Below are 27,561 nucleotides of genomic sequence, written 5' to 3'. Positions count from 1 at the left end.
TGGGATGACTTCATGGATTATTTTAACAATGCAATTATTAATATAAGAAATCAGATATCAAATAGCACACTCAACCTCGATGAAACATTCTGCTATACTGGTAAAACTAGTTACCCAGACCATGCTAAAGCAGATCAAACCTTTGCAGCTTTTGCTCTTATTAACCAACCTATAGCATCAAAAATCAATTAAACCATACAAATTCAGATGTTTTTGCAGTTGACAGCTTTCTATTCAAGCTGAGGTCTGAAATGAGAAATCCTGGTGTAATCTTTGACCCATATCTCTCATTTGAACCTTATATTAGAAAGATAACCAAATGATCCTTTTTTCATTTAAGAAATATTTCTAAGCTAAGGTACTTTCTCTCCATGCAAGATGCAGAGAGGTTGATGCATGCTTTTATAACATCCAGACAAGATTACTGCAATGCTCTGTTCTCTGGTATTCCCAGATCAATCTCATCTCGACTGCAGGGTTGATTTTAAGGTTATGCTTATTACATACAAAGCATTAAATGGTTTATCTCCCTCATATTTAAATGATATTTTAATCCCATACACAACTATACGACCACTGTGATCCCAGGATGCAGGACTGCTTACTGTCCCTAAGATTATTAAAAAGAACACAGGAGGTAGAGCATTTGGCTTTAGGGCTCCCGAACTATGGCATCAACTGCTAGTTTCTGTAAGGGAGGTACCAACTGTAGCGATTTTTAAAACCCGATTGAAGACATATTTTTATAATTTGTCGTTTATATTTAAAATGTTATTACCTTGTATTGTACTGCATTTTACCTGTATAGTTTTGCATTTTTATATTTATTGTTGATTGTTTTTTGTGAAGCGCGCTGTGACAATTTATTGTGAAGGGTGCTATATTAAATAAAGATTGATATATATATATATATATATATATATATATATATATATACACACACACACACATATACACACACACACACACACACACACACACACACATACACACGTTCAGTATGTTTATTTACTTGGCCGTTATAATCTATTAGTCAATTATAATTATTAAATGTTCGTGTAATATTTAAAATGTTTGTGAAAGCACTTCTTGTTTACATCCAGTCACCCAGAGTTGGCTTAACTGACGATCCTGTCTGGAACATAACATTCAAAAGACATCACCAATTATTTTACATTCCTGCTGCATAGATCCATGAAAACATCAACAAGGCATTTCTGCAACCATAGTAACCCCAGGGAAGCCCAATTCAGTTGATAGGTGTTAAATATGAAGGCTCTAGTAAATCAGTGTTCAATTTGTATTTATTCAGGCAGGACATGACCCACCAGTTATAATGATAACGTTTAAAGAGCAAAATGACTCTGATATATCAGCTATCGTAACTAATGCAATGTTCTTGTTGTTTAGATTCATATTGTTTATTAGTTTGTGTTTAAGTCATCACTTCCTGTGACATTTTAAAAGCCTGAAGGATAATAATTAACCTACACCCTCTGCAACATTCATCAGCCAGTAGATTCAATTAATACCGCTTTTGTTCAATGGTGCATTCCTAACATCCACTGGGGTGTTGGAGGTGGACAGGTTAATGGTTATTGTGTACCAACTGTACTTGGTACACAATAACCATGTTTAAGTGAAAGACTTAGTAGATGTTAGCAGTCTGACAATAGCTATGATCAGTTAAAAAGCAGATGTAATGATTTTTAATTTTCATTTGTGGAGTAACGAGAACATTTGAAGTTTGCCAGGAGCTGGTGTCCCTTGCATCTCTGCACAGCAGAACCACTGGCTGTGACATTTTTAATGCATTTAAACTAGCAGTAGAACAATTACGGTTGCTCTGGGATAAACTGGTGGGGGTGACTAGACTACCAATGGTTCATCGGCTATGACCGGTGGAAGACCTGAGCTGTGAAGCAGTATCATTGCATAATACACCAGGAGGCCTTATATGGGAAATACTTGTGTCGACAGTTAACTTAGTTTGTGAACGTTCTTCAGATCACTGTGAATTTCAGTCAATTTTGGAAAATATAAGTGCCATTTACCATGACGTTGTGCATCACACAGATGTCAGATGACTTAGACGTGGCAATATCGCAAAGCAGTTCTTTGCGCTGAGAAATGAAAGAAAAACATTTCTGCAAAAGAAAGGATGGGACACCTCCTTTATGGAACACAGTGACTGGATTGGTGATCTTGCTTTTTTAAGTAATGTTACAGGTCATCTTAATGACTTAAGCCTGAAGTTACAAGTCAGTCAGCATCTTATTAAACCAGCTTGAGAAAGGGCAGCTGACACACTTTGAAGCATGTCAAGAAGCCTTTCCACAGGACACAACATGCAAACAGTGGTTAAAGTGGGGCAGTATACCCAGTAAGCATACCGGTAAGAAAAAAACTGACGATATACCGATATACTGGCAAAAGAAAAAAAAAATCTGGTGGAAAAACATTATATCAACATTCTACTGCTGCAAACACCCTACCCAGACCTTTTTTGAACAAAAGAAAAAAAAAACTTTTGACTCTAGTGTCTCTACATATCACAGGAATGTTTCACTGCAGGTCACGGCTTTATTCTTCGGAAGCACTTCCCGTGTAGGTCACTGTAGCCGCAAACTGTATGTGTGTTGGAAATGATTTTCATGTTGAATTTTGTCTGTTTTATTTCTGTGTAATAGTCTTATGACATTAAATACAAGGCTAGGATGTGAGTTCTAAATATTGTGGTTGCATGTGTCAGACAGAATCATACAAATAACAGGGAGTGAAAAGCCTGAAATAGCAATTTAGACAACAGCTAACAACAGATATCAGGCTTAAAGAGCATTGAAAGCAAGAGAGAACAAGTGGGTCTTGAGAGCTGATCTGAAGTGAGCGAATGTGGGGGCTGCTCTCACTAAAGCTGGGAGACAGTTCCAAAGAGTCGGGGCCATGAAGCTAAAAGAGTGCTCTCCATGTGTGGTGCACTTTTGCTTGGTTATAACCAGCAAGCCAGTCAGAGGACCTCAGCTTGCATGCAGGGACATAGCATGTCAGCAGGTTGGAGAGATGCTCTAGACTTGTGTGATGAAGGGCCTTGTAGGCAAACAGGAAGATTTTGAAAGTAATCCTGAACTTTACAGGTAGCCAGTGCAGCTGGGCAAGAGAGGGGGTAATGTGATCATGTTTTTTCTCATCTGGTAAGGATCCTAGGAGCGGCATTTTAAACCAGCTGCAATCAGTTTATAGCGCGTGACGGAAGACCACCATAGAGAGAGTTGCACTAGTAGAGTTGAGAGGAGATGAATGCATGACAGAATATCTCTGCATCTGGGAGAGAAAGGTAGGGACGGACCTTTGAGATGTTTTGGAAGTAGTAGAAGCAGGATTTGATTACAGAGGAGATTTGGGCATCAAAGGAGAGGTTATTATCCAGAAGTACGCCAAGGCTTTGTACAGTGGGGGAAGGCAGCAGCATCTGAGAGCTGGACCACGGCAGAGGGACGTCCAGGGTTTAGTTTTAGGAAGAGCTGGGTGTCATCTGCATAGGAGTGAAACATGAGGCTGTGTTGGCGGATGAGGTGACCCAAGGGAAGCATGTAGATGTTGAAGAGAAGAGGCCCAAGAACAGACCCTTGAAGGACACAGCAAGTGACCGAGTTTGCGTCAGCACTGCTTCCATCATAGAAAACAGTCTGCATGCATCCAGATAGGTAAGAGGACAGCCTGGAGAGACAGGTTCCAGAGATCCCAGCATACTTCTGAAGGCAGTCAAGAAGAATGCTATTATCTAAGGCTTCAAAAAGAGCAGTTAGGTCAAGGAGGAGCAGCAGCATCAGTATTAAACTGAAGATCATTTACAAGCCGGAGTAGAGTGGTTTCGGTACTGGTTCTGGAAGCCAGTCTGCAGAGATTCAAGCAGATTTTTATCTGTGAGATGTTTTATCAGCTGGCTGGCTACAGTCCTTTCAAGAGTTTTGGAGAGAAAAGGAAGATTGGATGTGGGATGGAAGTTAGATAAAACAGCCGGGTCAAAGGAGGGTTTTTTGAGGAACCAGGCCTGCAACTGGGGACAAGTTGAGAGTGTGCATAATGGAAGGAGCAAGATTAGAGGCACAGAGACGGACAAGATTTGTTGGCCAGGGGTCTAAGGGGCATGTGACAGTAGTTGATTTAAACAATAGGCTGGAGACATCTGTAATGGAGAGAGGAGAGAAGGAAGATAGAGCAGGAGGGGCAATCGGAGGGGAGTCAATGTGGTCAAGTACTGTACTGGGTTTGTGGCAGGAGAGCGTAGAATAAATGGTGTCGATTTTTGTTCTGAAAGAAAGAGGAGAAATCATGGCAGGTAAGAGAGGAGGATGAATGGGAGATGGATTTATCAGTGGCTGGATGCAGGATTTGATCAATGGTTTTAAAGAGAATATTTGGTTTACTGTGTCCCATAGATATGATTTTTGAGAATTACTTCACCCTGGCAGCAGCGAGTGCACGCCTGTAGCTAGTGAGGTGATCGGTCCAAATATCTGTTACTGTTAGTCCAGACGACCTCTATTTGCGCTCAAACATGTGGCAGGCAGACTTAAGCAGTCAAAGTTCAAGGGTATACCATGGGCAGTTTCGATGTTTCTTCACTGTTCTTGTTGTAAGCAGGGCAACTGTGTCGATGATCTGAGTAAGAGTGGCGTTGTAGAGGGACACCGCATTATCGACTGAAGACAGAAGAGTGCCAGTGAGAGGGGAAGAAGAGACACATTCAGAGAGTATTACAGGATTTAGCAGATTTTTGGGACTGAAGGAAATAACATCAGTAGCAGCTGAAGGTGCAGGAAGATTAATATTGGCAGTGATTAAGAAATGGTCAGATATCTGAGACAGAGATTGGAGATATCAAGACCCCTGGCGATGAGCAGATCCAGGGTGTGTCCACTGGTGTGAGTGGGGACGTTGACAGATTGAAGAGTCCACGACAGTCCAGGTGCATGACAAAATCAGTCACTAGAGGGAAGAAGGCAAATGGACATGAATGTTAAAATCACCTAGGAGTAAGTTTGTCAGTGCAGTCAGTGAAGTGCAGATTAGGGAAAGGAATTGCACGAACTCAGCAATAAAAGCAGTTATTCTTTGGTGGATGATAGATACCAGCAATGATTAGGGACGTGGGAGAGGGGAGCTTGATAGCGAGATGCTCAAACGAAGCGAAGGCTGGCATAGAAGCGTTGAGGCGGAAAGCTCAGAGTTAGCAATAACAGCAATGCCCCCACCTCTACCAGTGAGGCGTGGCTTGTCAAAGAGTGAGTAGCAATTTGGGGTGGATAAATGTAGTGAGTGCTTATCATTTACAGAGTGCCAGGTTTCTGTTAGACAGAGAAGATCAAGATTAGTACAGTTATAAGTTTGTTGAGAAGCAGATATTTGTTAGTCAGAGAATAGCAATTCAGAAAGGAGAATTTACAGTTTGCAGCAGACAGTACAGAGTAGAATAACAGTCCAGCACTGCACCTATACCTTCACCTTCACCATTCTAAACTAACACCCATGATCACCCTTTTTATATACCTGTGGCTGGAGCCTAATAATCATTTATTCAATTCCCAGCTCTAGCCACATTCCCACATGTTTCTGTAGGGAGGAAATTAACCCCCTCCCTGCCACCCAATATTATCCACACACCTGTGCACTGGCAGGGTTTTCACCCTGCCACACAGATGAACAGAAGTTCAATGACAAGATAATTCCACAACCTAACATTCATTGAGTCCTTTTTACATGATATGAAACATGAGTTCAGCAAAACATGATTAACACACACATGGTTGAATTTCCTGCTATATTATCTTTTTCAATGTCATTTAGAAAGCAACAAGAATACCAACAATCAATAAAGTGGACAATCAGCTAATTGCTCAAATGTCCAAAAAAGTGGTATGGTTCCAGACTTCATCTTCAATTTCCAGAAGATGTTAAAATTATACTGTCAAACTAATCTCCTACTGCAAAGATACAGACAGTGTGTGGAGCCACTGACATGGAGCCAGGGCACTGAATGAGGACCTGCTGAATCGACTGCCATCTAAAGCATAATAACACTTTTCACATCTGTTGGGTCCCAAAATGAACAACAGCTATTGGGTGTCTGATGTACTGAAGTTCATTAGATCTGCCGACAGGCCATGGTAATTAGACTGTAAAGCTATCTTTCTAAAAACATTCAAAAAAATTGCCATTGTACTGATTAAACATTGAAGAGTGCCTCGTTTAGATATTACCTGACATAAAAAAAAAAAAAAAAGCCTGCATTCATTTTTACTCATTTATTTAGCTGATGCACCGGTTGATATTGCATATTCATTGTTTCTCTTATCTGGGCAGAGAGAAGAAAATGATTACAATCGACACATTCATTTTCAAACAGGAATGTCAACTGACAAAACAAAACTATATATAATTATTTTTTAATACACTGTGAGTCAACCTATTGTTGAAAAAATGAAAATATAGACATAAGATGTATAAAAGGTTGTATTCTAGTAATTGAAATTGTCGGTGCTGAAGGACTGAGATGAGCAGACATTGTCAAATGGAGTCAAGGTTACGGACAGTTTGTTCTTCTACATGTTCCAGATGTACTCCCTGTCCCTCAGAATGTCATCCTTGCAAAGTGACTGCACCAGGCCTCTTCCAACGTGGCTTTCAAACATGGCCACGGATTTCCTGTCCACTTTCGGCTCCCAAGTTTCGTATATACTGTCGTTTGGGAAATATGATACATGGTTCCTGTAATAGAAATAAATATATATGTTAAACCTCAAGGGGTAACCTTCTGTTTATCCCAATGAGATAGGCTTGCTAGGTCACATGTTTGTGTAAACATTTCCTTGATGGATTGTAGTGCTCCTGCTAGGGATCATGTTCCTGAAACAGATTTTTTTGGACTGATGCAAATCCCTAACCTGTCACTAGGCGTGTCTCAGAACTGTTGTTTTTTTTTTCTTTCCTTTTTGTATAAGGTCCGCCTGTATATTTGCGCCTGTGTGTGATACCATGTTTTAAAATAAGAATGTGGTTTCTACTGAAGCAATCCCACACGAGGCATACCATTGCTAGTACACAAGTGGCGAACAACCGTAACCATATGAAAAGCCTATGCAGCATTTTCAACTGCAGCCAACCTCAGCAGATCAGCACATCCCTATTACAGTTACTAACTGTTGTTGGTGCTCAATTAAGTGTGCCAAGCTAATGGTTTTTAACATTAAGAAAGAAAAATTAAGTGAGCATTGACTCTGTTTACATGGCTCGATGAACATTAATTGATTAATTACAACTGATCAGAACTGAGCAGATATTTCTAAAAGTGTGGTACCCAAAGATGGATGTCTGTTGCCAGGGATTTTCATTTTAAATAATAGCTTGATTTGAATAGATCTGTTTGAGTGAAGATAAGTTTGCTAGTAAGTTGGCTTCAGAATGATTCACACAGGCATGGTCTTGTCAGTATCAGAGCATTGGAATCACGAAAGATAAAGGCTCAATATGTTGCCAAACAAATCCTGAAACACAGCACTGCACTAAAGACTTGTTTAACAAAATTAAAACAGTTCATATTATAAAATGCACGAATGTGCAACTGTACTTATCTTTTGAGCTCCAGGTTTAATAACCAGATACAAATTAAAGATAATTAGATGTCATTAATTACAGATTCAAAATCCCTTTTCCTTAACCTTTCTGAAGTATTTATAAACCTAATTACTCTCATTTTATTTATTAGCTTCTTCTTAAAGTCATGAATATACAGTGAAGCAGCATATGAGCTATGAACATTTATTTTCATTAACATGCTGTACCAAACTCATTAAGACTATAAATAAGGATTTTAAACATGATTACGTGGAACAAGACATGATTCCTAGATGATTTAACTACTGTATTTACTTACTTTTACGTTTTTCTTTGTCCAATGATGAACGCTTGAGTGGGTAACTGTAATATTAATGCACTTCACTGATATAAGGTGCTCTGTCTACCCCACACACAAACAACAGACACAGACCCATACAAAAAAAGATCAAACTAAAATATTATCATCATGAAAATGATTCATGAAATGACGTGCAAGCACGCAGCTATTTTCAAATATTTCTCAACATTGGTAAACTTGAAGGGGATCTAGTGTGGTGGCGCTTAATGTATATTGTGTGTATGAGTGAATAAACACGCTAGTTTCAATTTGGTATTTCAATAAATTATCAAAACCGCTACTGGGTACATGATTTGCTAGTACCTCAAGAGTATCCAAGGTTGACAATTGGGTAAGCTATTCATTCGACCAATATATATATATATATATATATATATATATATATATATATATATATATATATATATATATATATATATATATATATATAGAGAGAGAGAGAGAGAGAGAGAGAGAGAGAGAGAGAGAGAGAGAGAGAGAGAGAGAGAGAGCAGAGAGAGAGAGTGGCAGTCCAATCATAAGTGAGTGCAGGCGGGACATAAACAGTTGAAGTTATTCTCTGCCTTGGCTGAAGGTCTTCAGTAAATTTAACCAATGGGAAAGTCAAAGATCTACCCTGGTTTTGCAGCTGTTCAATCATTAGTGAGCAGAGGAGGGACATACATATGATAGGGAAAGCCGTGTAAGAATAGCTGAATTTCACGCGATATTGTTTATTAAAGAGACCATTATTGAGAAATACATAGTGAACTTCAAACTAATATTTTCAATTGCTTTTTACAAATTAAAAAAAATGTCAACAGGCAACAGAGACATCGTAGTCGATTTGGTTATGAATCAATTTTCAAGAAGAACTTTCTCAGAAATATTGGAGATTGTTAGAAAACGGGAGGTATACACCACAAATGCAGTATTCTCGGGTACCTCTAACAAGATTTAGAACCTTAATCTCTTCGGTGTCTCAGGTTCTGTTAGATGCAATAAAAGCAGAAGTACAGAAAGCTAAGTACGTAGTTGTAATGGTAGATGAAACAACCGATGTTAAAATATGATCACTTAAAATATGAGTCAGTTTTATTTATTTTTTATTCCTAAACAAAATGAATTGCTGTTTTTAATTTCAACATTAAACTAAAAACAATTAAATCACATCTTATCACAAGGCAAGGCACCAGCGATGTTCACACACCAACTTTCTTTGCAATAGCAACCTCAGAAACTACAGGAGACGACTCCTTCTTCAAGCGTTCAACGTGGTTTTGTCAATTTATGCAAGTCACAGTGTAACCATGTACTCACTACACTGTGCTGCGTGACCTGCCTTGCTCTGAAAAGCGATCTCGGTTCATCATTTGAAAATACTATATCCCAATTAACCCTTTGTAGACAGCCCATTCCAATTTCGAATTCGATTGATGACGTAAATGCTTACTACGTGGTGACAAGTGTGTTGTTTTTTTTTTCCAAATGAACCTAAAACCCTTTGTCAAACTTCAGACAGTAAAGCAAACAGCAGTTAGTCTGGTCTGTAGTTCAACATTTTATATATATATATATATATATTGGTTTTCGCCCATGGACATTCATCCTTTTAAGGTATCGTTGAATTGTTTGCTTGTGAATTTCTTGACCACCTTCTCTCAATTCTTGATTAAATAACAGCTCAGTACTGTAATACAGTAAATGAAAATCAGCAGGAGAAAAACACAGGAACTCAGATGAAAAAGACCTGACTTATGTAGTAATTGACCGGATTGCATACAAAATTTGAATTTGAAATGCTGAATGCACAAAAAGCAATACAGACTGATTTTATTGTGCATATACATACCATACATTTAGTCTGTCACAGGGGTTGACTTCTATATTCAAGAAAGTCATATAATCCCTTTCATAACAGCCATATTACAGTATATACAGTCGCAGACAAAAGTATTTGGGCAGTTAAAAAAAAAGAGAAAAAACAAAGTGATCTATTTCTAATTGTTCTTTTGAAAGATACATTAGAGATTCAGCTTTATAATAAAACAGCAAATTATTAAATAACATGCATAAAATGAAAAACAACATGCAAAAACTAATTTAACAAAGTATTTGGGAAATCAGCTATTTTATATGAAACCCATTCGTTGCTAATTATTGACAGTTATCATGATTGAAAACCAACACCTGATGACAATTAGTATAAATAAATACAAAATCATCAAGTGCTGACAAATAAATTGGAAATTTGTGATAAAAAAAGCAACAAAAATGGTTAAAACTAAAGAGTTTAAGAACAATCTCAAAATTGCAGCGACACACCTAAACCAAAATGGAGAAAGTACCGGAAAAATAGCAGAAAGACTGTTTACCGAAAATCACTGTGTGGGCTATTATTGACAAACACAGGAGAACAGGAACTACTGCAACTAGCTCCAGGTGTGGAAGACTAAGAAAGATTTCTGCAAAATCTGGAAGAAGAATCGTTCGAGCAGTCCTTCAAAATCCTTGGATTACTGCAAAAGATTTGACACAAGAATTGAGAGAAGATGGTCAAGAAATTCTTGAGTGAACAGTTCAACGATACCTTAACAAGATGAATGTCCATGGGTGAAAACCAAGATGAAAACCTTTGTTAAAAACAAAACACAAAAGAAAGTGATTGGAGTTTTCCCTTGAATACATAAAGAGGCCTGATGATTTCTTCAACCAAATTTTATGGTCAGACGAGTCCAAAATATAACTTTTTTCACCAAGAAAGCAACAATATGTTTGGAGAAGAGAAGAATTTAAAGAAAAGTTAACTATGTCCAGTGGTGTGATGGTATGGGCTTGTTTTTCTTCCTCAGGCACTGGCTACCTTTGTACTGCAGAAGGGTCATTTAGAAGCGAGGAGTCGCCATTATCTACCACCAGTGTCATACACTAATAGACACATGATTAAAACGCTGTCATTATTATTATTATCATTATTATTATTAATCCTACACAACACTCCCTCACTCCCACTTCTCAAATACTGAATGGTTTGGTCCGGAATCAGATCATCTCAGTGTCCTACTGCAGCCGCTTAAAGCGAATGAGACTGAGGTTTTGAAACAGAAGTGCATCCGTTTGCAAAAAAAGATGTGTAAGGCCACAGATACCCTTTATTTAATTGTTGCGATTCAGTTTTATCTTTTAAATAAATGTTTAGCTTAATTTATCTACATTTTGTCTTATATATGGGTCTAAAAATAAGAACTGTTCCAATTAATTGTAAAACACTGACATCTCAGCACAGAGTTAATACAGGTTCACCTCTCCACATTATTTACATCTGTTGTCCCAGACCAGGCACGCTATATTCAAACTTTAATTACTTATCTCTCAAGGGTTGCTTATGGTTATTGTATTCTTTGCTTATTTGTACGGGTTATACACATGTATATCTCCATATATTAATAGGAGCAAAACAGTTCAATATGCTACATGTGAAGTACTGTAGCAGTGCTCTCCCTGCCCAAGAGAAGTGGGGGAGCTATGCTCCCCCGCGACCCCCCCAGACCTAGACCCCTGAGAAGGATCAATGAATGCTGCAAAATAAAGACATTTTGCACTCTCATTTTTTACCCGGTGCTAGAAGGAATTTCTGAAAAAAGGAAGATTACAGTTATGGATTGGCGCGCTCAGTCTTCTTTTATCAAAGTGTGAAATTAATTTTACATATATAATTAGTTTTTGCGTATTATCCAATTTGGTGTTATTATAAAGCTGCATCTCTATTTTACTTTATATCTTTCAACAGATATTATAGAAATCACTTTCTTGTGGTTCTCTTTTTTTTTTTTTTAATTGTCCAAATACTTTTGTCTGTGACTGTACATATCATAGGTCAAGGTCACTGTAAATTTCACCTGAAATTATGAAGTATGTGTATGTGGTGTTGACATTGCAGCTGTGCTAGAGGATGCTTAATAACAGCAACAGAAACAACAAGGTACAGCTTGATGAGTATCCTCAAGGACAGCATTGGATATTTTAAGATTAAAAAATTGGTATGAAGAATTCCATAGCGAGACCTGATTACAATAAAAAGAGCAACATGAACAAAAAGCTGTTTGTTTTATAGCCCCATAATGGAAGCCATCTTATTATTCTATTGGCTGGTTGGATTTCTTAATTTAACACCATTATTTTTTTTTCCCCATTTTAACTGATTGCTGCAAACAGATAAAGGATTAGTTCTTGTTAAGCAAGCCAGGCACAAAGTGTCACTGCTGCCATAGTGCCTGTGTTTGTGAGCTACTCTCCTGTACAAGACAACCAAACACATGCCTAACAGAAGAAGTCAAGTACACAGTTAATGGTAAGTCGCTGTTTACTTAGCATGTGACAAAATCTGGGGCTGGCTAATGTTTAAAGGGGAATCAATGATCCCGAACACAAACATGAAAAGACTGTTGCAGGCCAGTACCCATTTCACTTTCATGAACCCTACAAAAGAGTGGTTAAAATGATGTCACGGTTTAAATGCTGTTTTGTCTGGAAGCAAATATGAAGAAAGCCCTGATATTTACACATAGAACATGTTTTATTTATTCTGCACAGTAGAGTTAGTGAAAACTACACACTGTGCTCTTCGTGCAGCTGACCCATCTGCTGATCACTAACCGGTATACAAAGGTAAGAACGCTTCAGTGTGTCTGTGCTTACTGTCATGCTGGTCGTGTGGTGTTGAGTTGATTACTATATGACAGTGTTTTTTGCGTATGACCCCCGCAGGGAACGAGCGTCCCGCTGAACAGTTTCCAAATGTTGGCAAGAAAGATATCATCATAAAGAACAACCAGTTGCAAGCCAGTGTTAAGCAAATTTATCTCCATAGAATTCTGTACCCCTGCATGATTCTATGCCTGTGCAGATGTAGTTTTTCAAAGCTGGACATGGATGCGCAATATTCCTGTGCCCGAGTCCCGCTGTGTTCTCAAGCACTGCATTTATAGTGATCTTGACCTACGCAGGAGTCAAATCTAAGGGGATAGAGAATTCTATGGGGATACAGAAATCTAGATCAAAACCCTGGCCTTTGAGAATGTGTTAAGGCTGCGAGTTTAATTGTATTGTAGCTATAACAGAATTCCGTTTAGACAATGCAAACAGACAAAGGAACACTTACTCAGCTTAGTCCAAGGCAAACACTGTCAGCTAATGTGAGAGAATTATTGGATTTGCGTAGACTATAAAGGTTAGAGTATTTTACCTTTCAGACCTTGGGTTGGGACTTCTATAGTGAAAATACAAAAATCATCCCATTAAGAGGTGCCATCCTGCCTTTTTCAGTTAAGGATTTTACTCGTAGCTATGAAGACCATAACAACATTACAACTATCAAATTCAATCGAGAACAGGTTTTTTTTTTTAAATTGATGAAGAAAGTCAACAGGTATAATTGTAAATAAAAAAAGGTTAAAAAATATCCTTTTGCATTGCAGTGTGAACGTCTAAATTCTATTATCGTCTAATGTTTATTCAAGTTGTACTGTACCATCAATATCAGTGCAAAACAAACAATAAATGTCAGTAGTAAATGACAGAAAAAGATGATTATACTAACCGTATTTCATGTTCACATATTACACTATATTATTGTAGAAATTGCTATCAAGTTCAAAACTCTTTTGCAAACTGATGTCACACCATGGTAGTCACTGTTTTGCCATTATCACATCACATGATTGCCACCTCATGTGATTGACAGTTTCACAGTATTCCATATTTTCAAGCAACTTTGTATAATGCAGCACTATGTGTGTTTCATCGTATTGCAGCACTACAAGTTGCATTTTTGGATTCTTTCTGTGGCATGAGATGCACTATTTTATTATTATTTCTACAGTATTGTAGGTGTAATCATGGACATATAACAATTACAGTAGGCACACTATTTCTTTGCATCTGCTGTATAATGCATGAAAGATCAGACTCCTGGAAAAAAAAGTTGTATTTTGTCTTGCTAAGAGATTTAGGTCCATCACTAATAAGAAGCAACAGACCAAACAAGCCTAACCTAGTACTGTGAAAGCTCTTTTGTGTTTCCTATAAAACAGTTGTTAAACTGTTGGACAGAGCATCATACTTTTCATTATCTGATTACTCTGAATTGCCACCAAAATGTTAGATTTGCTGAGGCAATTAATCTATTTTATTATGTTTGTTCACATAAACATTGGCAACACTTATAAATGTAACTAAGCACAGTTGCACAATTTAACCAGACCCTTTCCTGAGTGTGATGGCCCAAGGAAAACACCCTGGGCCAAAGTAAAGACTATAGAAAACTCATTTTAATATCAGCTGTCTTGGTAAACAACAGTTATGATAGGTATACAGTAGTGAAAACAACAATATGATTGAAGCAAATAATACAGTGAATATTAATAAAGTAAAACACCTAATTAGACACTATAGTCAACAAAAAGAAGGCAGTTTTTTTTTTGTCTGTGGTCTTCAAATGTTATTTTTGGAGCCCTAACTACATTAACAGCAATTATTTCACCTGCATGACTTCCAAATGCTTTCTGAAAAGCTAACTGGTGAAAGTCACATGACACACATGCATGGGAGTGGTAACTGTTAGCATGTATCAATAGCAAATATTTTCAATTTCTGTACAGTGAAACCCATATAAAAATTCAATTGCATGTTTTTGCATGGACCTAAATCTATTATCATAGCAAAAATATCATGTTGCATTAAAGCAAATCACACTGCGTCTGTTGTGTAGTGTCCTCTATTTTCCTATACTGATGAGAAAACTTCTGTATCAGGAAATTTAAATGTCAAGCAATCAGTCTTTAGCAGGGGAGTCAGTTCATGTCTACCTACAGTAGGTATCAGAGGTCATGTATAAGTTCTACATAGTTCAAACAAACTCCATTCCAAAGTTAATCATACTCAGTGTCCACAATCATTGGGAATATAATATTCCTGTAGACTTTGACCCTAGACCCCCCCCCCCAAGAGTTTAGTTATATATATAGCAAAGTAGGTCACAGTATTCTATCCTGTCTAACTTACCCAGCATTTTGCTTACATGAAGCATTGCTGTGACCACCGCTCAGCTGCAGTTAAATGTTCTTTCTTTATGCAATCAAAAGCACAGATCAAAACAAGACATAGAATACGTTTTCAGAAGTGATCCAAAAAGTCAAAAAAAAAAAAAAAAAAAAAAAAAAAGTCTAGTAAAATAGGTCTTCCAGATTTTAAATTAATATTGTATTTGTTTTTCAGAACATTGTGTCCTATTCATAAAATGTTTAATCATGGTTTATTTGAACCCTATTCTATTGATATAAACAGACCAATTGGTTAAAATCAACAGCACATGCTTGGATCTTTTATGTATTCTGGTTGGGTTGTTTTGTTTTCTGTTTAAATTGAAGAAGATTTGGCATTCATAAATGTGCCATGTGAATGTCAGTGGTACTGACGGAAAAGCTATTTGTACACGTGCACCTGTGGTGGAGTATAGAGCATTTACAAACACTGTACTCATATATATATATATATATATATATATCCTATATATTACATGTATATATAATATTATATATATATATATATATATTATATATATATATATATATATAGTGCTCCCCCTTTATAAGGCAGCCCTTTATACTGCGGAACAGGTTATAAAGGTGGTATGGTCATGGCTCCCATTTGCCCCATAATGCCATTACAATAGCACTAGTAGTTTCGTTATAAAGCAGAACACAAATAGCACAGTCTCTTAACTATGGCTTATATATATATATATATAACTAACCTCAATACAGTCAACAGCAATATATTTTTATTGATTGTATGGAGGTTAGTTATAAATGCTAATTTGAAAAATATAAGGAGGAAAAATAAATAATTCCATATACACATTCGCAATAAATTTCATTGCAGGTTTTGAGATGTGGCCATTTTCATAGTGGCTGTGTTCTTTTCCTTTTGTTTATAGAAATCAAACATTTTTACGTGTATCCGCTTTAGCGACGATACTGAATCATACGGATCTTTTAAGAATGTTATAGCATCAAAGAGATATTAGGAATCAGACAAGCACTGATGGCCGAATGGCCTCCTCTCACTCACAACTTTTTTATACAAGTAAGTTGGCTATTTGTATTTGTTCAAAAGCTTCAGAGCATGGTAGTTGAATCTACAAAGGCAACGCTACAAACACCTCCCAAAAAGGTAGACAAACAGAAATCATTGCTTAATTTAAGTTTTTTCAATCACAATCAGTTTCCAAGAAATGCTATGAAACACACCCACACATTTTGAAGCAAGGCTTCAAAGGCAAAGTGTTTTATAGGGAACTTTCATCTTTTTCGGCACTACTTTGTTTTTTTATGTAACAGGGTTTTGGTACTTTTTTATTGTAACGGGTTCTTTACAGACGCTAACCTGAGGTCAGGAAAATAATGGCAATCCTAATCCTCTTATAATTAAACTTTCATTAAAATGTGATAGTAGGTTGACATTCAGAGGTGGAAGTGTATTTATAATTATCGCTTGCATAATAAAGGAAGTTAGTCATCTGGTGATGGTTGGTATAACTGCAACACTGTTTAAGAATATGTAATAAAACACCTCTTACTTGCTTTTGCTGCTCAGGTAGCAAGTTTCCCAGCTACCAGATGGTGTATTATGGTTTAGGAAAAATAGACAGATATCCATAATTTTGAAAAACATTTGCTTATTATAAACGGCTAGACTGAGAATAACATGGCAACCTTTAAAACAGGATTCAGTCAAGAACTATAGAAATACTGTGGGATGCCACAAACAAAAGAGCACCTTCTTCAGCAGGGTACATCCACTATTTTCAGAGGGATAATAATCTTATCTTATACACTGTCTTTTTAAAAGAGGGATTTACACTGGTAGTGACAAATATACTGCACACTTCTCAAAGTGTTAAACATATTATATTTAATACCTAAACGATATTGATTTGAATATACAAGTATTTCTAAATCCAGCTGGAAAGCATCCAGTCCATTACCATAGCATCAAATAAAGAAGCTTCCATGACAACCTGCTGCTAAGACCTCCAAGGATTTTTATATGAAGCTTTCAAAATACGTAACACAAGGAGGCAAAGAATCAGCCAAGTATAATCTCAAAACACTAAATTGATTATTGTCTGACAACAGAACAAGCATGTTTTTAATCCTGGCGGAGTTAACATAACAAAAGTCCATTATAAGATAGAATTACACAAATAAAATGTATTGCAGCTTTTAAAAAACTCCCAAGAAACTTGAAAGTGGATTGCATAAAATATGTTTAGGAGAAATAGTTTCAACATTTAATATCTACATTAGCCCCACAATCCGATAAGGCTTTGTTTAACCTGGTAAACGTACTGCAGTACACTCTACAGAAGTTACTATGGAATGGCACAGACATACCTGTAAGAATAGTTTACATGAAGCCTCCAGACTTACATATTTATTTTACAGGTGCAACAATGTGGAATAGTCTCAAAGTGTGTGGTCTGTATCACTGATACAGCCTGAAGTTAAAATTACATGGCAGTACATTTTCACTCAACTCAAATTGTACAGTCACCACACGGTGAAAATTAATATATCAGTAACTAAATAGTTTCTGAAAATATAACCAATCTATCTTCATTTTAATCTTGCTATTTCTATTCCAGCCTCTTGCTGTCAGGTTGACTATTGGAAATGCTGTAGAACTACATTATCTCATTCTCATAACACTCAAACACTGATATAGGAGCTCTGCGTTTCTCTTTTATTTGGCCTTCTGTTATTTTTCAGCACTTTGCACCATACAACAAAATTGGTTTGACTTTGTTATGGACATGTTTGACTTTCACAGTGCCTTCAGGTAAAGTAAGGCTTGCCTAGTCTTACTGATTCTGGAAATTATATTATTGTGCTCTCTTGAAACTGACACCATTGACATAGTTTGTGAATGTTTCTACTTAGTTATTGGTCAGATGTGTGGATAAGATAAAGTCCCTGGCATCATTTTTCATGACCGTTTTTCCTCTGGCAATTACTGTCTTTAACTGATGAATGTTGTTTTTATTACTGTACTATTATTATTATTAAGACAGACAGAAGGAAGAATAGACAAACACGCTCAATAAATAAGGGTCAACGTTTAGAATGAGGACCACCATTTTGTGTGTGTGTATTTTCATTTACCTTCAACTGGTAAAGTATTTAATGTTGAATGACCTACATTTGTAATTTCCCAAACATGATTTGTTAGCATTATTTTGTTGATACAACAGGGGAGGATTCCTTAAAAATTCATCTAGGAGAAAACATTTTCAAATTCAGTATTGGAGCAACAACCCCTTCGAATGAATTAAACATTATGAAAAGATAACATTTTAAGAAAATTAGTTTGCATAAACAAAGGATAGAGATTTGTAATTCACTTGAATCCTGTCCTAACAATAGCACTTTTAGATTTGCAATAAAACCAACTACCAGCATTGTAACAATTTTGGAAGAATTGGGTACAAACTCTTGTTGTTTGGGAAAAGGTGTGAAATTCCAGGATCCCCACAAATATAACCAAGGGGGAATCCACCACTTTTGGTTAGAGTCGATTTTGAGATTTTCCCTCACAGTTTTTTTTTACTTGAGTGCAGTAGAAAGTAAACAACATGTGAAAGAAGAAAAGAGTCTATATCTTGAGAGGTCAAACTGAGTATCGCAAGCTGATACTTCTATGCGGCTGTCTATCTGACTATTCAATACTTTAATTATAAATATACAAGACAGCTTGCGTGTATCCTAATAGCACAGAGGCTTATTGACAACCCTGCGGAAATGTGAGGAAGGTGGGCAATGCAGAACACTGAATGGGTTAAAAAACAAATGCAAAATCCAAACATGCCATAAAATAACAAAAAACAAAACAAGAACCAAAACACAGAATTACAGATGATGTTTATAGTACTTTAGAGATAAAGCTCTAGAGCTAAAGCTATGTGGAATATTTATAAGAGTAAAACCAAAATGAAACCAATGTCTTTCAATCCAAGAAGGCCATTCTTATCCCCCGCAGACCCTCAGGAGGATGAAATCCCCACTTGACAGGGAAGCAGTCATACACTTAAAATTTCTCCATATGTGTGGAAAAAGGCTCATCCAATTGTGATGAAATGTGGGGTCATATGGCGGTCTCTGTCTGTCAATACATTGTTATATGGCAAGCCAAATGATCATTTAGAGATATCTTAAATTCATTTATAGATATCTCTAAATATTTGAAGATATCTCTAAATCATTTCCAGATTTCAGAAAATATTTCAAGATATCTTTAAATTATTTTAAGAATACATTTAGAGATATCTTTAAATTGAGCTTTAAATGAAATATCTAAAATGCAGTTTTAGATATCTTTAAATGGAGCATGAAATGATATATCTAACATGCATCTTTAAATATCTTTAAATCGTTTTAAGATATCTCTAAATGTATTTGAGATCTCTAAATAGCGTCCTGTCCATTTAAATATATCTCTAAATCATTTAAAGACGCCTCTAAATCATTTGAAGATATCTTCAAATGAACAGGAAGCCATTTCGAGTTATCTCGGAATGACTTCCTGTGAAAATGCTCTATGTTTTCAAAGGACTTCCTGTCCATTTAAAGATATCTTCAAATGAACAGGAAGTTATTTAGAACTCTCTCTAAATGAACAGGAAGTTATTTGAAGATAGCTTCAAATGATTTACAGATATATTTAAATGAACAGGAAGTTATCTGAAGATATCTTCAAATGATTTAGAGATATCTTTAAAACCCACATGGCCCAAATTAATAACCCACAAAGTAGAATCTGACTCATATTTAAGTTGTAATATTAAGTCGAGTAATGGATTTCAGCCAGGTCACTGGATATATTAGCATTGCTTTTGCTTCCAAGCTTTTTAGATTTATATTTTGTGTTATGCTTATCATACATAAGAACATAAAAAAGTTTATAAACGAGAGGAGGCCATTCGGCCCGTCTTGCTTGTTAGGGTATTAGTAGCTTATTGATCCCAGAATCTCATTAAGCAGTTTCTTGAAGGATCCCATGGTTTCAGCTTCAACAACATTACTGGGGAATTGGTTCTAGACTCCCACAATTCTCTGTGTAAAAAAGTGCCTCCTATTTTCTGTTCTGAATGCCCTTTTGTCTAATCTCCATTTGTGATACCTGATCTTACTTTACAGGTGTATAATACACCTAATAATTAAAATTGTAAAATGCACACAGTTCATTTCACTATTTACAGTTACTGTGATCGTTGATTTCCACAGGTTAATTTGCTAATTTACTACACTCAAATAAGGCACTGACCTTAAATGTTCATGTGCAACTTTCCAGAATGGACCTTGTACTGTATTTCACAGTACTGTATTCTGCAACAACAACAGAACAAATTGTGATGGCATTCAGCTGCAGGTGGTCAGAAAATGGTAAAGATTGAGCTAGAGTTACTGAGACAGATGTTTTGTAACAGCATTCTGGCCACCTGAGAGTAAAGAAATGAACAGTTACTAAATATAGGCTTTTCATTCTGTCTGGCTAATTGTCAGTTTCATATTTCATGCTGGGAACAAAAATAATATTACTCCAAATGATTGAAAGAATATCATTGAACTGTCTACATAATAAAAAAAGGACATTACACTACAGCAGGGCAAACACACAGCCTGCTATGTGCACAGTAACATATACCGAGCATCAAAACAAATGTGTAACTACTATAACACATTTATTTTTGGAAAAAAAAGTAAGATATATAAAAGGTTTCTTTTTAATCACTCGATCATTCATCCTTGACCATGACAAGCTTGAGTGACTGTGACTGAAGCATATGCACTTAATCACCTAGTTAGTGAGACAGCTGATTGGACACTGGGTATGGGGTGATTTCAGCTGTTGAATTGCAAGCTTGAATAAAAGCAATAAAGAAAAACAGAAAAAAAATAAATAAATATGCCACATCTGTCAAGAGAGCAGCGTCTTCGTGCGATCGGCATGTTGGAGGCTGGACCAGGGTAGCTTACTGTGGCTCGCCGTCTTGGGTGCTCACAGCCAGCAATTTCAAACCTGGCGAGACGGTATAACCAGACACACTCTGTCAATGACAGGTCACGAAGCGGGAGACCATGAGTGACAACACCTGCCCAAGATCGACAGATCATTTTTCAGCATCTTCGTGATGTCAATTGTTAATCAACGCAAGTCACTACACCTGCTCTAAAACAGTTTGTCATTTTTCGATCACATCTAGTGAATTTTATCCAAAAGTGATATGTTTCTTTTGATGCTCAGTATATTCTTTAAATTGTTCATAAACTCTTTCCTATATTAAAAGGTCTATTTCAGGGGTGCACAAATCCAGGCTTCGAGGTCCATAGTTCTCCAGGTTTGACAGATATCATTAAATAACTGATTGAAATCTGAAGAGAGGTTATTGGTTCAATAGTGATTTAGGGTGTAGGCCTTAAAAGAGCAGGGATTGTGCACCCATGGTAATTTGCTACCATATTAAATCTGATGTGAAAAGTAATCTGTTAATAAGCACAGATTATTTGTAATTTTGAAATGTTTTTTATTTTATTCTATTTTTGTAAATAAGAAACCTAACTTCATTTAGGTACAGCATGCCACGCCATAGAGTTCTAAAGATGTTGGCAACTGTAGCTGCTGCTGACCACGTTAACAGATTGCATACCTCCTGCATTCTGGTGCTGTCTGCAGCCTCTGCGAGTTTGACTGGAGTGGATCACTGGGACGCAGCTCCCTCCTCAGTCCCAGAGTTGGCCTCCTCGCTGGGCGGGGCACTGGCTGCTGTCTTACACTGCAAAACCATTTCCTCCTTGTTGCTCTTATTACTGCAACAGCAGAGAGCACAATAGTGAACGTATGCAAGGTTTAGCGGACTGCAATAACAACAACTTCAATTTATAAATAGCACCTTATCATGTGCAGACCTGTACATCTCAAGGTGCTTTATGCAATGTATTTCTATTATTAGAGTGGAAGTCTCTAAATGAGATTGCATGCTATTTACAATACTGTAACGTGTCTTTTTTTTATCATTGATCAATTTCCATATAACATAATTCGTGGAATTACCAATATTGATCCCCATCTCAGAACTTTCACAATTCCTAGTATGGAAATTCATCAATCATCCTTTTTTATGATTCTCACATTCAAACCTACGTCAAAGATACCCTAGCAGCTTGGGTTTTCCCTTTTAATTCAGCCAACCTTACCAATGTACAGCAAGGTGTATGCAATCATAATAATTCTATATTTTTTGGACCCTATATTAAGTGTATTGATTTGGTCCATTATATTTGCCTTGGCAAATAAAAACCGAAATGGTGTTTCTATAACACGAAAACACAAGAGACTGCAAAAAAATGTTTTTTTTTTTATGGGTTTGTGACAGGCTGGCAAGTGGAAAGAGGCCCAGAGACGGACTGCTGTTCAAAAAAATAATACTTTTATTAACAAATAAGCACAAAATAAAAGGGCACAAGGGCCAAAACAAAGGTATTCAAACACATATAACAAAGCAAAACTTACAAAATAAAGGTTTCCTGGCTGGGCAATACCTTCACTGGATCAGAAAATTCAAAAACCACAAAACAGCAACCCAAAAACAGCAAGCACAACCATCTGCTTGCTTCCTCAGCTCCCTTCTCTCCCTAATGGGCAGCTGAGGCCTCCTTTTATGTCAGGTGGCTGGGTGCTGATTGATCGTTAATTACTCCAATCAACCCCAGCCACCTGAACACAATAAACCCAGGCAGCTAGGGAAATTTAACCCCATCCCTGCCAATCTATACAGAGCAGAGCTCTGCTCTGCTCTGCCACAGGGTTATATTTCTCACTTATAAAAGCAGCATCCCTTGAGGGTTACTGCAAAATTATAGATCTCAGGCAGATAAGTCAGGGAATTAATAGAACAGTGCCTCCAATTCTTTCCTCTCTTTTAGCAATATAGGGTTTACGAGTTTGCATGAGAACATTGAGAGCTCTTGAATGTGCCACAGGAAACCCATCTGAAGTCAGAGACACCTGCTGCCATTGTCAGGTAGACTATTGATCATGTCTCAGTTGACCAAACTCTGGCATATGCAGGAAGCTCAAATGTGCACAGTATAAACAGCTCCCACACATGTCCCACTATAAACAGAATTATAAATAGATGGCAACAGAAATAAAAATAAAGGCGAGTGAAGAAAAAGTTAAAGGATTTAAAAATAAGACAAGTGTCAAAGAAAGAAAGAGCCAGTTCAAGTATAGTTTTTAAATAACATTTGATACAATATGTACCTTTGCTTTGTATTTCCTGTCTGTAATTATCTCAAATTAAAAACATTAAATAAAAATAACCAAATCATTGCACTTTCCTGGCATAAAAAGCCCACTGTAACCCTTTGTTTTTAAATCTAAAAGTACGTAAGGCATTCTGAATATTGAATCTGAAACAAAAACACATTGGAAATGTTAAAAAATGTTGAGTTATCAAAAGTGCCCAGCCATTTAAAGTGGAGATATCAAAAACACAAGACAAGTTTCATGAAACCATTGGGGCAACCTTGCCCAGCACAAAGCAAATAGGCACAACTGTTAAACCGATGGGGGCCAAGGTTGCCCCAGTTGTTTCTACTAACTTCTGTGAGTGGCCTTTGCATTCTAAGAATTGTTTTTACCACACATACAATCCAGAGTATTATTTATTCCTTTCTAATTATTAGGTGGAATCTCATTCACCGCTCCTTTTTGATGCACTTGCAGAAGCCATTCACAGCACAATTGGAATAAAAAGTTATGACAGGAAACATAACTCAATCTGATAATTTCAGCATATGCTATTCTTCTGAGCCCCAGAATTCAATTAGCTTACAGTTGATCTCTTCAACACATTATCTAGATTCAACTCCTGCAGTATACTCCATATAAAAACTTCAAAAAGTAAACAGTTTCAACTGGTCACTGACGACTGACTTCTACATCTTTCACTTCTTTATTAAAGGATTGAATTTGTTTTAAATGTATTATTCCCTTTATATACTAAATTAACTTTCAAATAAAAAATCATGTATTATTGTCTCAGAACAGGATTTTTCAAATTGTGCAATCAATTGGCCTAATCAATTACCACAAATTCTTGCTTAACTAGACCCCATTATGTAATTGCTACAGTACAGTGCACTGCAGCTGGTGTTTTGCAGGAAATGTTATGAAAGTCTGTCAAAACATTACAAAAATAATAATAATACCTGCTTCATAGGCTAATGGAAGATATAATAATATCCCTGCTGTCCACCAGTAAGTGCAACTACAAAATAAAAAAAACAGAATTAAAATCCAAAGCAGACGTTACATAAACATACATCAGAATATGAACTCCGGGCAAAAAACTGAACTTTAATCTTCAAATAGATAATTCAGGCTATGTAACACTGCTGAAGTGACCTGGGAAATGAAACAGTAACACACTTCCTGAAGGTAAACTGAAAAGTGATATTAACCTATTAATGTACCAGTATCAAAATGAAAAACAGCATGTGGTTCTTTAAATATGGCATATTTGAGATCTACCGTATACAGTGAATGGAGGTGCATGACAGGTAAAATGGATTATTTCTTTTTGTTAGCTGCAATCACTTTACAGTTGTAATTGAAACATGCTCAGATCATGACATGATTCTCATGAACTGTGGAGCCACAAGCGACGTACCTTCGTCTCAAGAGGAAACGCCGTGGTGTTATGTGATGCGGATTGAAATTAGTGGGGAGTGCTCAGAGGTGAGGATTGGATCCAGAAGGCTGAAACACTTGCAGGAAAAGATTGGTGGCATCTTGTCTGTCAGCATCCGTTTACAAAAACAGGAACATGGAGAAGTTGTTATAAAATGCTGCTGCGTTTGGTTCTGGTTTCAAGTAAAAAGGTTTTTAATGTGACATCAGTGTAATGCTAACTCAAGATAAATTAGGCCACCATGACAGAGATGCCCTACCCAACTTGGAGAGCAAATTATTATACATATTTACTTATACTGTACAAATTCTGATTCATTTTTTATCACTATAAAAACATTTTTTTGTGACACATCCTCTAAATTCTAAATTAGAGCCATCAGTAATATGAAGCATTGATCACCATGTCCTGTATCCACTGTATTCAAATGTAAAAATGCGTGATATTTCCATTTATAGGCTTCCTTATTTATGTACTTTATTGTATATTACAGGATGCAACAAGCTTAAATAAGAGATCAAGATATCTCTCAACAACTGCAGTAGTATTTTCCTTTTGCAGCTTTTATTTTTTATCCCCTTGGTTTTGTTGCTATGACTACTTACAACTGTATTCATACAGTTTAAACCAGATTTCAAACGAGACAGTCCTTGGAGAAAGTTTTAAATGTGGATTATTCCAATGTGGAGTATGAAAAGATTCATGCTAATTCTTTAAATGCATCAGTGATAAGTTAAGTTTCATTCCTTCAAGAAACATTGAACAAGTACTGTTGGAATTTTTAACATAGCACTGTAAATGTTACAGAAGATGAGAGATGGGAAACACGCAATTTGACGAACGTATTGATGTTTCCATGTTGTTCCTCACCCTACTCCACCCCTTTGCTCTCGAAACTCAGCTAATTATTTCATGGGCACATTGTTTCAGTTGTCTGCCACAGACATATTTTATGTAGTCTAGATCCAAGTACATTAAGAATACAGAAGAAATAAATGCTTGATGATTACTCGTTAAAAACTTAAATGTTTATTTATGTAATAATCCAGAAAAATTAGTCTTCTTATTAAATGATCCTGAGGGTGCAGTTTCTCATTTTTACTTGAAGAAAACATGAGCGCAGGATTGCCTTACTGTACAAGTAGGAATCTCATGTTTCATTAACAGCAAGATATCCTACTTTCTTATAAGATATGCATGGCCTCACAGTAAATGAGAAGGCAGCTACAAGGATCTTTTGATCTAGAGCCCTTCTCTCCTCCACATGCACTCACCAGGCAGTAAAGGAGATGATACAAAAAAAGGTTGTAAATCACCAATTCACTTTTAACCCAGACTTTTCCCAGCACCTACAAAAACCACTGCTGGTCATGTTGGAGGCTACACTGGAATAATCTGGATTTGGCCAGTACACATTGCAGAGGAGTTCCCAGGATACTTAAATCATTGATTTTACAATCAACCATAGCAGCCTTTTAGACTTTGACCTTATTGTCAAAGCATTCCAAGACCATCGAAGCACTGGTTTACATATTAAATTAATCACACAGGCAGATTCAGTTAATGCAGGTAGTGTGCACGACATATATAACTACATCTACTTTAGTTATGTGTCAGTAGGCCAGGCCAAATTCTCAAAGCTATTATTTACTCCAAATTTGGAGTTTTTTTTTTTTTTTTTTTTTTAATGAAAAAACACCAGTTGCTATTCTAAAACAAATAAGAAACAAGTTACAAGCCCCTCAATGAAATATCAGAGTTGTTAATTTGTAGTTTGGTATCTTGCCAATATTTTTTTGCTGATGATTATATAGAGTAAAACGTTTTAAGGATGTAGAGTTAAGGGCCTTACTTACAAAACGTTAAGCACAGTTTTCAAGAAATGTTAATTTGCATTTTGGCTTATTTAATTAAATAAGATGTACTATTATTGTTTTACAGTTCTCTTACCTCATTCTTATATTAGTAAGCACCAGCACAATCTAATACATAGCAGTGTATTGCCAACAAACAAAAGGAAGCATGAACTAAAGTGGCAGATCACCAGATGGTTCTGATTCATATTTCTATAAAAGACAATGGCTTACATGGTTTACGTAGAGTTTCGAAACTCAAAATTCTCTCTCCACTGCCTTGAGAATACGACGTGTGACGCACTGTGCACTTCCGGCTGGACAGTCAATGTTTGCTAAGCCCCTGGAGGCTTCCATAACTGGCCGCCATCTTGGCTCAAACATATCCACCGGGGAAGCACCTGGAGCCAAGATGACTGCCAATCAGCCGGGCTGTAGAGCGCAGGTGACGCAAATTACTTCTAACATGGGAACGGAAAAAAGGGAGGTCTGATATATTGTTGGGTGGAAGGGTTATGGAGGAGAAAAACGTCGTTTGTTAAAGGTTTGCTTTACTTTGCTGTGCTTTATAATACTGACCAACCATGTTACAAACTGTATTTTGGACTGTGTTTATGTTTTCAGACTGTGACTTTGTTGTTTTGTTTGAACTGGTGGATAAAAGGCTTATCCTTTCCCTAGACAGTTAGGGGTTCAATAATAAGTTCCGTCAGAGCTCCGAGGGAGCTGGATTTTATTTTCTGTTTTCTGTTTTGTTTTCCGTTACTGTCAAACATAAAACGTACAACTGTCTGTGACTTTCAGTGCAGTAGTACTGTCCATTCTGACGATTTTGCCACTTTACCACAGTGTAGCACACATACGGTCTGCTTTTTTAAATAGGATCAAGCAACACAACATGAATGAGGCAAGCACAGAAATCACATTGCACACACATACAG

The 27,561-nt window shown here is 36.7% G+C and overlaps 1 long non-coding RNA gene across 3 annotated transcripts; it reads right to left on the bottom strand.

Annotated features, from left to right (window-relative positions):
* Positions 1 to 6,131: 6,131 nt before the first annotated feature.
* LOC121317422 lies at positions 6,132 to 26,968 on the bottom strand. 3 transcript variants are annotated; one of them, XR_005950502.1, is made up of 5 exons: positions 26,855 to 26,968; positions 24,747 to 24,872; positions 24,286 to 24,344; positions 21,720 to 21,879; positions 6,132 to 6,768 (listed from the first exon to the last, which is right to left on the bottom strand). It is a non-coding gene; the product is annotated as an uncharacterized LOC121317422 (long non-coding RNA). The 3 variants fall into 3 exon arrangements; XR_005950503.1 differs by lacking the exon at positions 26,855 to 26,968 and adding an exon at positions 26,718 to 26,838; XR_005950501.1 differs by lacking the exon at positions 26,855 to 26,968 and having other exon boundaries at positions 24,747 to 25,575.
* Positions 26,969 to 27,561: the final 593 nt, after the last annotated feature.

Source organism: Polyodon spathula, chromosome 6, assembly GCF_017654505.1.
Source record: "Polyodon spathula isolate WHYD16114869_AA chromosome 6, ASM1765450v1, whole genome shotgun sequence".
Lineage (NCBI taxonomy): Eukaryota > Metazoa > Chordata > Actinopteri > Acipenseriformes > Polyodontidae > Polyodon > Polyodon spathula.
Note: the sequence above shows the minus strand (reverse complement) of the source record. Positions and strands in the feature narration are given on the sequence as shown.